We start from the raw sequence: 13,432 nt of genomic DNA on the forward strand, positions 1-13,432 counted from the left end.
TAGAGTAATTTAATTTTGAAAAACATTTTTGATGCATGATGATTTGCTAAACTGTTTTGAAGGTTGGTAGTGGAATGTGGGTGCAGAATGGTTGGGAACCACTGTTGTAGGTCGTGCCTAAACCATGCATCCTGGACTGTCTAACATAAAGTTTTGACGTATTGAAGAAAAACTTTCAAGCACTCTAAAATCACAAGAGCACTCCAATGGCATCAATGTAGTGATGTGTTAAAAAATATGGGATTGTTGCCATAGCAACCAAATTCGAGATATTTGTTTTGAGTGGTGTCTTTTAAGTTTACTGTGCTTTTAATAAATAGAAAATCCCAGACTGTTTTGTTGAAATAAAAATAAAGTAAAACAATTGTGATAAAATATATAAAACACTTGTCGATTAGTGTTTTAATCAGAAGATGCATGCAGTAAAAAAACACATTCTAGTGGGAAAAATGTTTTTATTTTCAGAGAAAACCGCTGTAAAGCCTCCTTATTGACTTAGGGCTCAATTAATTTATTAACGTGAATAGTTTGCATAAATATTTTCTCGTCACAAGTCACTGCTATGTTTTGCAGTGTGAACTGCCTTTGTATACCAATTCATCTGGCCTTGAATGTTCAAACTTATGGACAAACCACATATGAACAACGTTCTATGTCTTGTATTTTTGCTTGTATTATTTTGATGCAGGAGCCAAACAACAGCTCGTGAGAGACCATATAACTTTGAGTAACATACGATAAAAATGTACGTGACTTTTCATGGTCAGTACCCTTTATCGTATGCTGATATGGCAGTTCGAGTTTGCCAAAGTCAAACTATCAAGCATCAGCCCTGGAAATGTTGCACTGTGTGTGTATAGGGGTAGCTTTATCTGTCACTGATTGTGAACAAATAGAATGACGCTGATAAGAGCCGGCATAACAAACAATTAATCATTCCCACGAACGCAGAGAGAGAGAAAAGAGCCACCCTTCATGAGATCTTTCGAAAACAACACACACTCTTCTTCAGTGTTCATTCACAGAGTCAAGCATGGAGAACTGTGAGATTGGAAAAAAAACATCACAACAGCCACGGCACTGAACATGGAGCCCAAATTGTGGTCATTAATCCAGGATGATTCACAAATGCTGGGACAAGACACCCAGTATGATGATACCTTCACCACTAACTTTGGCATTCCACAACATTCTGATGTCCATCATTGGGTTAATTATTTGAGACCTGACAACACGATAATTGAAAAGAGTGAACGGTGCAAAACAAGACCTCTTCATAAATGTAAAGATAACATGTAGATACTAACATTATTTGGAAGTGAAAATGAAATGTGCTACCCACTTAGTCACAAAGTGGCGCTGTCAATAAATATACATAAATGAATTTATTTTAGACAGAGCAGTTTGGCCAAATCAACAACGTTACCATAAGTCCTGATTTGGAAAGAATTTGGTGTCACTTTATCAACTTAGAAATTGCCGCCTGTGTCCATCAGATGTGGACAACAATGTAAAGGAAAAGATTGATGCTTTCAAATTGGATGCTCTTAATTTCCTGGATGCCAAGTAAAGAAAACAGGAGGTTTGATTGATATGGAGTTTGTTTTTGCAAACTTGCAGGATTACACATGACCGACGGAAAGTTTTAGTGTTTCTGAAGCCTGTGGCATGAGCAGTGGCGGATTGGGTGTGTTTTTGTGTACAAATAGATGGGAATGCATTGCAAAATCCAGAATGTTTCTATGAAAATGGCCATAAATCTGCCCAAGTTGGTGGCATTATGTCAAAGATAGCGAGCGACATCAACCGGTCCCAAAGCATTCGGGACTGAATGTAACTCTGCTGTGATTAATTATTAACGTGACATGCCCACAGAAAGACTCATGATTGGGTCCAGACATGTCATCCTCTCTATTACGCATACTAGTAAAATTATTTAGTGACACTGTGTTGGCAGTATCACCAAGAGAGGAGGTCTAACGCAATGCCCTCTCGATATGCTGTGAAGAAGGGTCATTGTTCGAAATGTCACCTGCTATTTACTCTATTTTTACGGCAGTGTTATTGACGAATGTGTTGATTTTTCCATGTATTATTATTATTATTCATGCGAAAGTAAAAGGGCTCCTTGACTTAAAGCTTTCATGACTGTAGGAATTCATATTCTTGGGTCTTTCGGTAAAGTTACTGAGATGGGTTCAAATAAATAACAAAATAACAAAAAACTACGACGTTGCGATCGCAACACAAGTGGTCGTCTTCAGGAAAGACGACGTGACTTTACCGAAAGACCCAAGAATATAAAAGGGCTCCTGTTGACATAACTTTACAATTCCACTCAATTTCTAGTAAATGATTCAGGTACACTCTGGTCCGTCATAGAAGCTCGCGATTTTGGTTAAGTAAAGGGGCCAACATTAATTAAGCTGGCTGTGCTGTTATTCTCTTTGCCACCACCATTCCCTTCATCTGGCCTCACCAGATACCTCAACACCCACATCTGGTGAAAAGCTAAATCATATGGTCGAAGTAAAATCCCTTCAACTATGCAAAACACGCTGCTCTATGTCTCCTTATCCAAAACTGTAATACACTGGTTAATCAGTTTAACGCTGGTTAATATAGCAGACCATTATAAGTGGCCTGTTTAACATTTTGCGTGTCATAGTGAAGCATTTTTTGCTCAGGGTACTGCATAGCTAAATGTTAAGACCTGAACGCTGTATAAACATGAACAAATAAGAGCAACCACTAAAATACCTTTTCTGGGGCCTCTCATGTGTCACACGCTATGTGTCTTGTCTCTTCATGTCTTTCCCTGTGCTATTAACACCCCTGTCTCTACCACCACACATTTAGAAGCCATCTCGGACTGTCTCACTCATGCATGAAATGTAAAAAAATACCCTTAATTATCTATAGCTCACTAATAATAGCAATTAATGTTCACATGAACCTGGTATTCATAACGCACGAACAGCGCGTAATAAATCGACGCCTTCACCATCCACCAAATCTTCTTCTGCGAAGAATGCACCTCCACTCTGCCCGCTGTCTCGTGTAATCACTGAGCTTACCCAACACGTGCTTTGTTTCCCCTTATGTTCTCCCAAATCCCAGGTCTCTTACGGTTACATCTGTAGGGAGATAAATGCACTTCGTGATTTTTTTCATCTCTCTAAAAGTCCATCTTCAGTTAAAAGGCATCATCAGTTATTATCGTATTTGTGAGTCGGGCATTGCGCCATTGTTGTATGGTCTGTTCTGGATGACCACAGAATCACACTGAAGAGTTTGTAATTTAGCATACGCAAAAAGAATACGTTATTATCGTAATTCTGCATACACATAGCCATATCCACCCTCGGCAAATGGCTGTGACTTTGTTAGAACAGTTAGCAAAGGCAGTATTGTCTGCAAACATCTGTTTTTATTTATCAGTTAGCAAACACATTCATGGTTCGCTATATAAGCCAAAAAAGGCCGGTATTAGTCCCAGTGGTGTGGCGGGAAGTCGCAAGGTAACAGATGGAGTCTCATACGATGCACTCAACATGCCTTGCATGATTTTTTTTTACCAATTATCTTGCATGATTTCTTGCTTTAGGAGACAGGGCACCACAGTGGTAAGACGTTACCTACCTTGCCTGGTACACTGAAGGTTAAGGGTTTCGATCCCGACCCTGATGCCTATATATTTGGAGTTTGCATGTTCTCCCTGTAGTTGTGTGGATTTTTCTCCGGGTTCTCTGGTTTTACCCTCCACATTTAGAAAACATGCGTTTTCGGTTATTTGGCTGCTATACATTTGCACGTGATAAGCCACTTCGTTGAGCTATAATTTGTGGCCAGGTCGCTTCTGCAAAAGAGCTTTATAGCTCAGTGGGCCTTGTCTCGTAAAATAAAAAAAAATGTTTAACAGTTGGTTTGGTGTGCTTGTTTTCCGACAAAATAAAGACTTATATGCACTGTGCTATACTTTGTAGGTTTTAATCGTTGTAAAGTATTGCCATTATCAGTACACAAACTAAGCAACAACTTTCTCTGTTTAAAAACATTTTGACGAATACGATGCCAATGGCTGTTAGGTAGCAATAAGAGCTTCTGTTTGTGAAACCATGACGACCACAGGGTCTGTAAATTGTGGCGCTACAATGAGTGTTTGACTTATTGCGCACCGTGCATACGAACTGTAGTCAACCGTGCTAATCGGAGGTGCGAATGGTTTTTGGTTTAACATTGACGGGTCCTCTGATTCTGTAGATGTTTGAATTAAATTTCAGTTACTGGTACAAGTGCTGTATTTATCATGCTGTACTGTAAATATATGGTGAGATTTCTTGGTTCAGTACTGTAGTCAATTGATAGGCAGCTAAAAGTCTTGCTTGACACATCGGGTTTTGTGAACAATGTCACATTTCATTATTGGGTTTTTGGTCCAATCAAGAGAGCAAAATGTGTGTCGACCAACACAGGTAAGTAATCAAGTTGCCACTTGAACAAGTCTCAATACGAAAACATTCCTGATGTGTGATGAGCATTCAGGTATTGTGTAATGTATTAAACGTGGAGCATATGTGACTGTTAGAAACTCTTAACAATTGTCACACTTGTGTATTCTAAAAGTGCATAGGAGATGCTGCCCTGGTGGAATCGTTAGTACACTGGAATGTTTACTGGGTTTTTTTTTACAATTTAAAAAAATCGTTTCAAACATGTCAATAAAAACAATTGGAATGATGGTCCACATTTACTATGATAATAACAAAGCAGACATACATGACTAAATCAGAAAATGTACCTGAAAATGTAAATAAGGCCGAGCGGTGACACAGTGGTTAGCAGACTTCACCAACCTGCACTGACCAGTACGGTGAAGTGTGGTCAAACAACCTCCATGACCCACACAGCTTGGAAGGTCATCATCCAGCAGTCGACTGACAAAGGGCTGTCGTTTGATTAAATTAAATCACCTTATCAAATTATGGCGTCCTCTGGTCTAACACCGTTTTGAGACGAGGCTCAAAAGAAAGCTGTCTCTGGTGTTGACCAATCAGTTTCAAAGACAATGCATATTTTGATTTAAAGCTTTCGTGACTGCAGGGATTCATATTATTGGTTCTTTCGGTAAAGTCACGTAGAAGGGAAACAATAAAATAATAAAAATATTTAAAAAAATTTAAAGTGGCAGGTTTTTTTTACAAATTTTCTTGCTGTGGTTTTCACACCTGATGATGATTGCTTGTGTTGCAGTCGAAACATCGTGAGGATTTTATTTATTTATTTTTATTTTATTGTTTTCCTTCTACGTGACTTTACCGAAAGAACCAAGAACGCAATGAATATTGTTCAGAAGCTCACTGGCGATGCCGTTGAGCTATGTAGGCCCACAGGACCCAGTGCAGTCGCACCGCCTCCACACTCGATGCTTGCACCATTGGTTCTTGTAGTTTGGCATTCTAGAGAATACAAGTCACGGTGTTGTGTTATATGTTGCATTGAACTAGAACCCGAATCTTAAAGAGAGGGTGTTTGCCTATGACATTTGGCAACTGACTCTACTGATGAGACACTGTATGTAAAAAAACGTGTTCCGAGTTTTCTTGTATTGAATTAATGCGGCTGAAAATATACACTCCAAGAGGCTGCTGCGGTGTCAATGGGGGCTGTGTAAAAACGCTTTAATATATATTTGTTTACGTGGAGAGACAGCTACGTGAAGGAAATTTATTGTCTGTGTATTTATTCAATATTAAACATGGTCTTCTTGGCAGCAGGTGGTGGCACTGGGAGTACTGCCAAGAGACCTTGTTTTTGGAACTGCCCATTACACAATTATCTGTGTGCTCTACGTTGAGGGCGTACACTGGGTATATACAAATGGACAAGGCACATTATGGGTATATTGTAACATATATAAAAGGCAAAGTTGTGAATGTGTGTCTGTTCAAAATGTTTAGCGTACTTCCCGACATGCAATAAACTTGACATTTGCCATGTGGGTACTTTCCAGACTGTACACCATGCAAAAAATATAAAAATACACTTTTTTAAGGGGGGGAGCTCAATAATAGATTTTTTTGCACGGCAAGTGAGCTGTGACGTCAAATCTGTCACGTGACCCTCGCATGTGGAAGCGTAACGCATTGTAGTGTAGTGGTTAGCGCGCTGTGTATGGGTCTGTGTGTCTGTCTGTGTGTGTCTGTCTGTGTGTGTGTCTGTCTGTGTCTGTGTGTGTGTCTGTCTGTGTCTGTCTGTGTGTGTGTGGAAACGTAACGCATTGTAGTGTAGTGGTTAGCGCGCTGTGTCTGTGTGTCTGTGTGTGTGTCTATGTATGTGTCTGTGTGCGTGGAAGCGTAACGCATTGTAGTGTAGTGGTTAGCGCACCGCGCTACGAACTTGGCTACCCGAGTTCGATTCCCGCTCACGGCCACCACCGGTGACGATTATTTTAACCGGTCCTGGGCCTCCCCTAGGTCGACTGAGCCTCAAACGACTAACTGCTGTGGTGTGTGAACATCGCCATTGGGGAGACAAAGGCGGGCCGGGCGTGGTGAATCCAAGTCCCGGGCGAAGCCGGGTAGTTAAGCTAGTTGTAACATAGAGCCAAGTTGGTCAATCTTTTCACTATTGGTGACGCCTTATTTGGGGAGAAACATGTCCACAACGCTTTTACATTCACAATTCAAGTAAAAACTTACACCAACCCCACCCTTTCCCACCCCTCATGTGCAAGTGTTCAATTGAAGTAAAGTTCAGCCAAAACAATAAACACCTAATAATAATCTCTGACTTACAACACCAGACAGTTAATGTGTTGTTTAATGCGCCACGTGTTGAAAATGTGTATTAAATAAAATAATTAAACTTAAATGGGGGGAGTGGGGTGTGGGGGACTTATTTAGCACAGGCAAAGAAAAATATCCCCCCCCCCCCCCGTAGCCTTTAACAAACTGTTGGAACAAGTGCTTTTAGTGAGCACCTGTGAAGACCAGTACCGCACGCCCAGGGGGTTGTGTATATATATTGAACTTCTTTCGCACCGAACGCAAGCCAACCACGCTAATCGGAGGGTTGGCGGCCAACACCACGCCCGACCGCCTTTGTCACCCCAGTGCTGATGTTTACGAACCCCACCAGGTACTGATTTAATGCCGAGTAAACCTAGGGGAGGTCCACTGGGACCAGTTCAAATATGTGACTGATATCGGCCGTGAGCGGGAATCGAAATCGGGTCACTGAGTTTGTGGCACAGCGCACCGACCACTGTGCCAATGCTCCCCACTTCGAAAGGGCACACACACTCACATTCAGTTAAACACATGGAATGGGTCACTATCGCATGCCGCGCTGGTTGCTGCCAGAGAAGGGGATCTGCTGTTGTAGCAGCCCTGTCTGCCAGCATGTTATGTGATAGGCTGGAGAAAGGGATGTGGGGCAAAGGTGACAGAGGGGACACGTGAGGAAAAACCCGGGAACCTTCTAGTAGGTTCTAGAAGTGGGGCGTGGGCCGAGGGTGGAGCGAGGCCACGCTGGGTGGATAAAAGGGAGAACCTGAGCAAGACTCACGGCTGTTGGTTGGAGTGGAAATCGTCGTGCTGCAGGAGTCTGCATCACCGTCTTCACCTCCTCGGCATTGTTGGTCAGGCAGCCTGTTACCTGTCCTGACCGTAGTGTAGTTACTCCCTGTACCTGTGAAGGCTCCTATTATTAGTGTAATCTGAGTGACTCACTAGACATGCACACATGTACAAACTAAATAGTGCCATGGGAACTTCATTTTCATTATGTTGTCATATTTTTCGATCCCATCTTGTCAAGTGAGCTTGACAACAAATGTTTTCCTATTGTTTTACAATAATATTATAGCTTAAATCATCCAGTCCACTGAGGTTCTCAGAGTGTGCATGTAAAGTGATTTTTAGACAGGAACGATCATAGTGTAGTGAGTCACTTCAGAGACACTAATAGTAGGAGGCATACACGTTTATATTACACTTTCCAGAGTATAGGGGGTAACTATATATGGGTCAGGACAGCCGGCACACTGCCTGACCCAACACCGACGAGGAGGTGAAGACGGAGACGAAGACTTGTGAAGAAGACGGGTTCCATTCCCAAACCGCAGCAGCCCCGACCCAGCATCAGGGCCTCCCTTTTATCCTCCCCAGCGTGGCCTGGCTCCGTGCCTCGGCCACGCCCCCTTCTGAAACCTACCCGAAGGTTCTGGGCTCTGCCCCACGTGTCCCCTCTGTCTCCTTTATCCTACATTCGTGCCTGTCACGTGCCCTACTGGCAGACCGGCCGCTGTATCCTCAAATGCCCTTCACTGCCAGCAACCGGCGCTACGCGCTCCAGTGGCAAACGTCACCTGCCCTGCTGGTAGACTGGGCTATTACACCCACGATCCCGCTCTCTACCAGTAACCAGCGCTACGCGCCATAGTGACCCATTCTTTGTCACTACAATAGCACAGATTTATAGATGACACAAAACGTCCATTGTGGTGAAATCAAATTAATAATTAAGGAAATCCATTTGCAGTAGTGCACAAGCACTAATCAAGTCCTCACAAAATTGTTATTAACACTGCTTAGTTCCAGAGAGTTTCAGGCAGTGGCTCTTCTTCAGAGCACAGGGAGCAGGGGTAGGAAGATGGGCTTATTCAAGTTGGAGAGCACGCTGTGCACTGTGTGTACTAATAACACTGGGAAGTTTAAAGGTTGATAAATGTACAGCTTTTAAATTGACAGTTTCCCCATGGTATTTAAATGCGAACGACTTCAGAAGAATATCCAATGCCAGAAATGGCAGATTATAAAAGTGTTTCTGCTATAACCAACATAATTTCCTTCGACTGTTCTCGCAGGCTCAATTGGCATCCTATCTCATCCCTGACCCTCCAAAATGCATTCTCATCCCCGTGAGCGTCATTTCATTCTTGCCGCTGCTGCGGGAGTCAATGCTACTCCCAAATCCAAGCTAGGTTCTGAAATCGATAATCACGTTCAGTTGTCCAAATGACCCAAATCTACTCTCGTCCACTTCTGTTTCTGCCTTTTAATCCCAGTCCACTTTAAACTGCTGTCCTAGGCACAGCACACATACTCAAGCTCTGTTTTTTTATTGTGTCACTCCAACGTATATGTCTTGTTGTCTAGTGAAGCTGTTGTGCATGACGTTTGGTTAACTGATTATGTAACCGCGGCCCAGCTTTGCACCCAGATGTATTATTAGACTTCCGATGTATATGCAACAAACATAAATTCGTGTTTTGTTTTGACATGCCATGATCGATAATGCAAAAACATTCCTATTCATGCAAAAAAATTGCTTTAGCACTTTTAACATACAATTCACGTGCACATGCAGTACATGAAGATATATGCACACAAATACAAAGATCCACCATATCACCTCTACAGGTTATTGGGGCAAGTACATTTTTTGCACATTTTATGAACAAAGTATAAGTGTTAAGAACAACCACTTAGCCAAAAGTGGTAAATGAACAAATCAGCATCAAACTCAAGTTATAAAAGTAAAAGCAAAATATTCAAATATTCACCACCATTACCATTAAAACTGTTATGTAACTGGAACGCATTTAACAGGGTAACGTTTGAGGCATTGGTCCCTGTTCAAGCGAACAGCGTGATGCTGGCCTCTCGTGGAAGTCACCTGTAACGTACCAGAATGTGTAGACACTCAGTACTGTTCATACGGAAGGACTTATATGAGTGGGAACCTGCGGTTTACGTAATATAAGCTGCTTAGTAGCATTTATATTACCAGACAAGCCAATTGAGACAGGGGGTCATATGAATTGGGCTAAATGTAGCATGCTGGAGTTTTAACTTTGTATAAATTACATTTTTCTCAATTCCAGAGAAAATATTTGCACCATTACATGAGGCAAAATGAGCAGAGGCTATGTTTACTTCATGGACAGCAACCAATTGCACGTCAATCCAAGCTCAGACAGGACCAAACATTCACTGGTATGTGTGGCACAAAGACATAGATCTCCCGTATAGCCCTAACAGATTGTAGGAGCAAGTGTTGTTAACGAGTACCCACGAAGACCAGAACGGCACACGAGGGGCTGGGTGGCCATCATCAGCCCGGACGGCTTTGTCTCCCCAGTGGCAATGTTTACACACTGCACCAGGTACTCATTTAAGGCTGAGTCGATCTGGGGGAGGCCTACGACCACTTCAGATAATCGTCTCTGGCGTGTTGAAATCGAACTCTGTTCGCCGAGGTCGTAGTGCAGCCTGCTAACCGCTTTGCCACCGCTCCCCACGCACCAACACGCCACATGCATGTGTGCAGTGTGGGGGCTACCGTCCCCCGCCATCACCGAATTGTCGGGGCCGTTGCCCCCCGACTCCCCCGTTCCATTCGTCCCACTACCCCCCGGCTGTTCTGTGGGGTCCAGGCTACTGGCCTCCACTTCCTCGCCCCCCTGTACCCCCGACTTGGTTTCTGACCGCGTCAGCATGTTTCAATCGGTGAGGCCGCCTGCTCTACGCTTACGACGCGCTACGCTGTTCAGTGGCGGCGTGCCGCGGTGAGCGCGCTCGCAAAGTAAAACCCCGTCCCGCACGTGAACAAACAGGTACGGCGCACCGACGCGTGATTCCCTCACACACACGCTCTACGCGCTCAGGCAATAACAAACACGACGCTGCTACCTGCCGAGCCCCGTGCACCAATCACACGCGTGGGAGTGGGGAGTCGGGGGTGGGAGGCCAGGGGCATCTGCCGTGCGCGTGCTGCTGATTTGAGGGGGTCACTTTCCTCCGGTTTAAAGGGCCGTTCAAACAGCCGCGCGAACACGCGCATGCCAGGCGCTTAGCTCGCTACCTCGCTATAGGCAATCGCGCAGGCACGCGACCACAACACAGTCACACAGGCACGCGAGCGCTAAACACCACCGAAAACAGTCGCGTAGGCACGCGAGCACTAAGCACTACTGTAAACAATCGCACAGGTACGCGAGCGCTAAACACCACCGAAAACAGTCGCGTAGGCACGCGCACGCTGAACACTCCGCCTCGTGGTAAACAACCGCGCATGCACGCGAACACCAAGCAGGCTCTACCCTCCTCTTCACACTCCCAAAGACCACACGACACAGTTTATCCCCCTACTAGCTATTTTATTTACCGCGAGTAACCCATTAAACTATGCGTGATTGTGTGAGTCAGCAGGCCCTCCTAGCCTATCCTTCGGGAATCCTAGGCTCAATTTATTCTGCCTATCGCTCCGTTCTCTACCCTCGATTAAATCGTTCACACTCATCTCTCTCTTATTTACGCTTACTTCCACTCTGCTGCGCTGAAAGCTGTAGAAGGGCGAGGTTGTGGCTCGTCTCCGTAGAGGGTTGAGCCTGGCTGTGCTGAAGCTCGTCACACGGACGTCTCGAACGGCTGACTCTCCTGCTCCGTGGACCGCGATGATTTGAAGAACTCTGGTCTTCACTACCCTAAGCCCCCGCTTTTTATCCACCCTATCGCAACAGGCATTCCGTGGTCCTCTCATTCGTCCACCCGTGCCCTTTGTCCAATCGGAGGCCGAGTTATTTTCGTCCCTTTCACATCCGGGTCTATGATCTTACCTATAATAAAAAGACATTCAGATGCTTCTGTACCCGTGCCGCCCTGTCCAATCGGAGGCCAAGTTATTCTCGTCCCTTTCACATTCGGATCCGTAATCTTACCTATAACAAAAGCGTTCCGCTGTTCCCACACCCCGTGCTGTCTTGTCTATTCAGATTTCAGAATGCTCCTGTGCCGTTGTTATTGGGGTCCCTAATTCTACCTCTAACAAAGGTGTACTGCTGTTCCCACGCCCCGTGCCGTGTGTGTGTGATTTCATCCGCGGTGGCTTTACCGCCCCTGCTGTAACCATGCCATTATATCAGGTCACGGCGCCGCGGTGCGGGCCAGCCTCGGTGGTAGGTCGCCCAATTTCCCGGCCGCAGGAAACCATGAAGCTTGATCCCATTAGGGACTTCTGGATAAAAACCCGTCGGCCAAGTTGCCTTCCCTCCCGGCTCTACGTGGGGTGTGTGTGCGTTCGTGCGGGGTGAGGGCGGGGGGGTGCGGCGAGGGCGCGCCGTGTCGGCGTTGTCACCCCCCGGTGGTGGTGTCACGGCGGTGGGTACGGCCCCCGACGGAGCCGCTCCCCTGCGGCGGCACCACAGCTGCGTGTGTGCATGTGAAAGAGCCAATGTTAGTGCAACCATTGCGTAATGAGCTCTTGGCACCCCTAGTGTTTGTTGTCTTCTTGCACTACGCATCCCATGGTTTTCCTGGGCTGGGTGCGCGATATGAGTAATCAGCTCTTAAGAAGATGAAAATGGTCCCGATTCTACAGTTGATCTAATGGCTTTCGGGAGGGCCTGTCAAGTAGAACTCCTGAACTGTATTTGTTTAACGAGTGAAGCAAATCGTTTTAATTATTCATATATATTTCCGGTTTAAAAATACTACTTTGTAATGTATTATGCAACTTGTGCAATGGAAGATAGCCCAAGTAATGAGGACATCATCCGCACGCAAATTTATTTTATTTTCCACCGCCTCTTCACTTACCCCTCCCACCTGCTGGCTTTTCCGGATACTTTCAGCTAAGGGTTGGATAGCTTGGGTAAATAGCAACGGCGAGAGGGGACACTCTTGCCTGCTCAAATGAAAGGCCGGGGAAGTTAAGCCGTTCGTGACCACTGAGGCCGTGGGTCTAATATAAAGCAGTTTACAATCATCGATGAAGGTGGAAGGAATTCTGAATTTATCCGTTGCCCCATCTTGGGGAAGGACATGTGCCATTAGGTGTTTCCTTGTGGCGATGTGATGACATTCTCAGCGGAATCTCTGTTCTGAACAAAGCCCATTTGTGCTTCTCCAATGACTGTCAGAAGGGTATTTTCTAGTCTATTTGCAAAAAAAGTTGCAAGCAGCTTATAGTCTGAGTTCAGTAAAGAAATGGGGATGTGATTCCCTACAAGCTCCGAAAGTGTGCCTGATTTATGCAAGACTAAGATCCTGGCTTCATACATGGAGCTTGGGAGGCCATTGGTTGTGAACGTGCATTAATGGTCAGTGGGAACTGTGAGATTATAGGGGATCAATTTTTTTTTATATATAGAGTTCTTCCGGTAATCTGTCAGAACCTGCCGCCTTCCCCAAAGGTGACGATGCTAGGGCCTCGTTAAATTATTGTAAGTTAACCATTCTATCTAAATCCTCCACCATTTGAAGGTCCAAATTAGGGAAGGGAATATTGCTCAACAAGGTGTTTATTACCTCGTTTGTGGCAGAATCCGATGTCTTCACGGCTTCATATAAGATCTTGAAGATTTTATTTTAAAATGTGGCCTTTGTTATGGGGGAGCCCTTTTTACAATGTATGGGGGTGATATTTG

At 44.7% G+C, this 13,432-nt stretch overlaps 1 protein-coding gene across 1 annotated transcript in view; it reads left to right on the forward strand.

Moving 5' to 3' along the window:
* Positions 1–89: 89 nt before the first annotated feature.
* The window catches only part of LOC116938776 (diamine oxidase [copper-containing]-like), a 44,367-nt gene continuing 31,024 nt past the window's right edge, over positions 90–13,432 (forward strand). The window contains exon 1 of the mRNA XM_032946390.2: positions 90–3,521. The gene's annotated coding sequence lies outside the window, so the exon portion shown is untranslated. The remainder of the gene's footprint in view (positions 3,522–13,432) is intronic.

Source organism: Petromyzon marinus, chromosome 4 (genome assembly GCF_048934315.1).
Source record: "Petromyzon marinus isolate PM22_M1 ecotype Great Lakes invasive population chromosome 4, UKy_Petmar_22M1.pri1.0, whole genome shotgun sequence".
Lineage (NCBI taxonomy): Eukaryota > Metazoa > Chordata > Hyperoartia > Petromyzontiformes > Petromyzontidae > Petromyzon > Petromyzon marinus.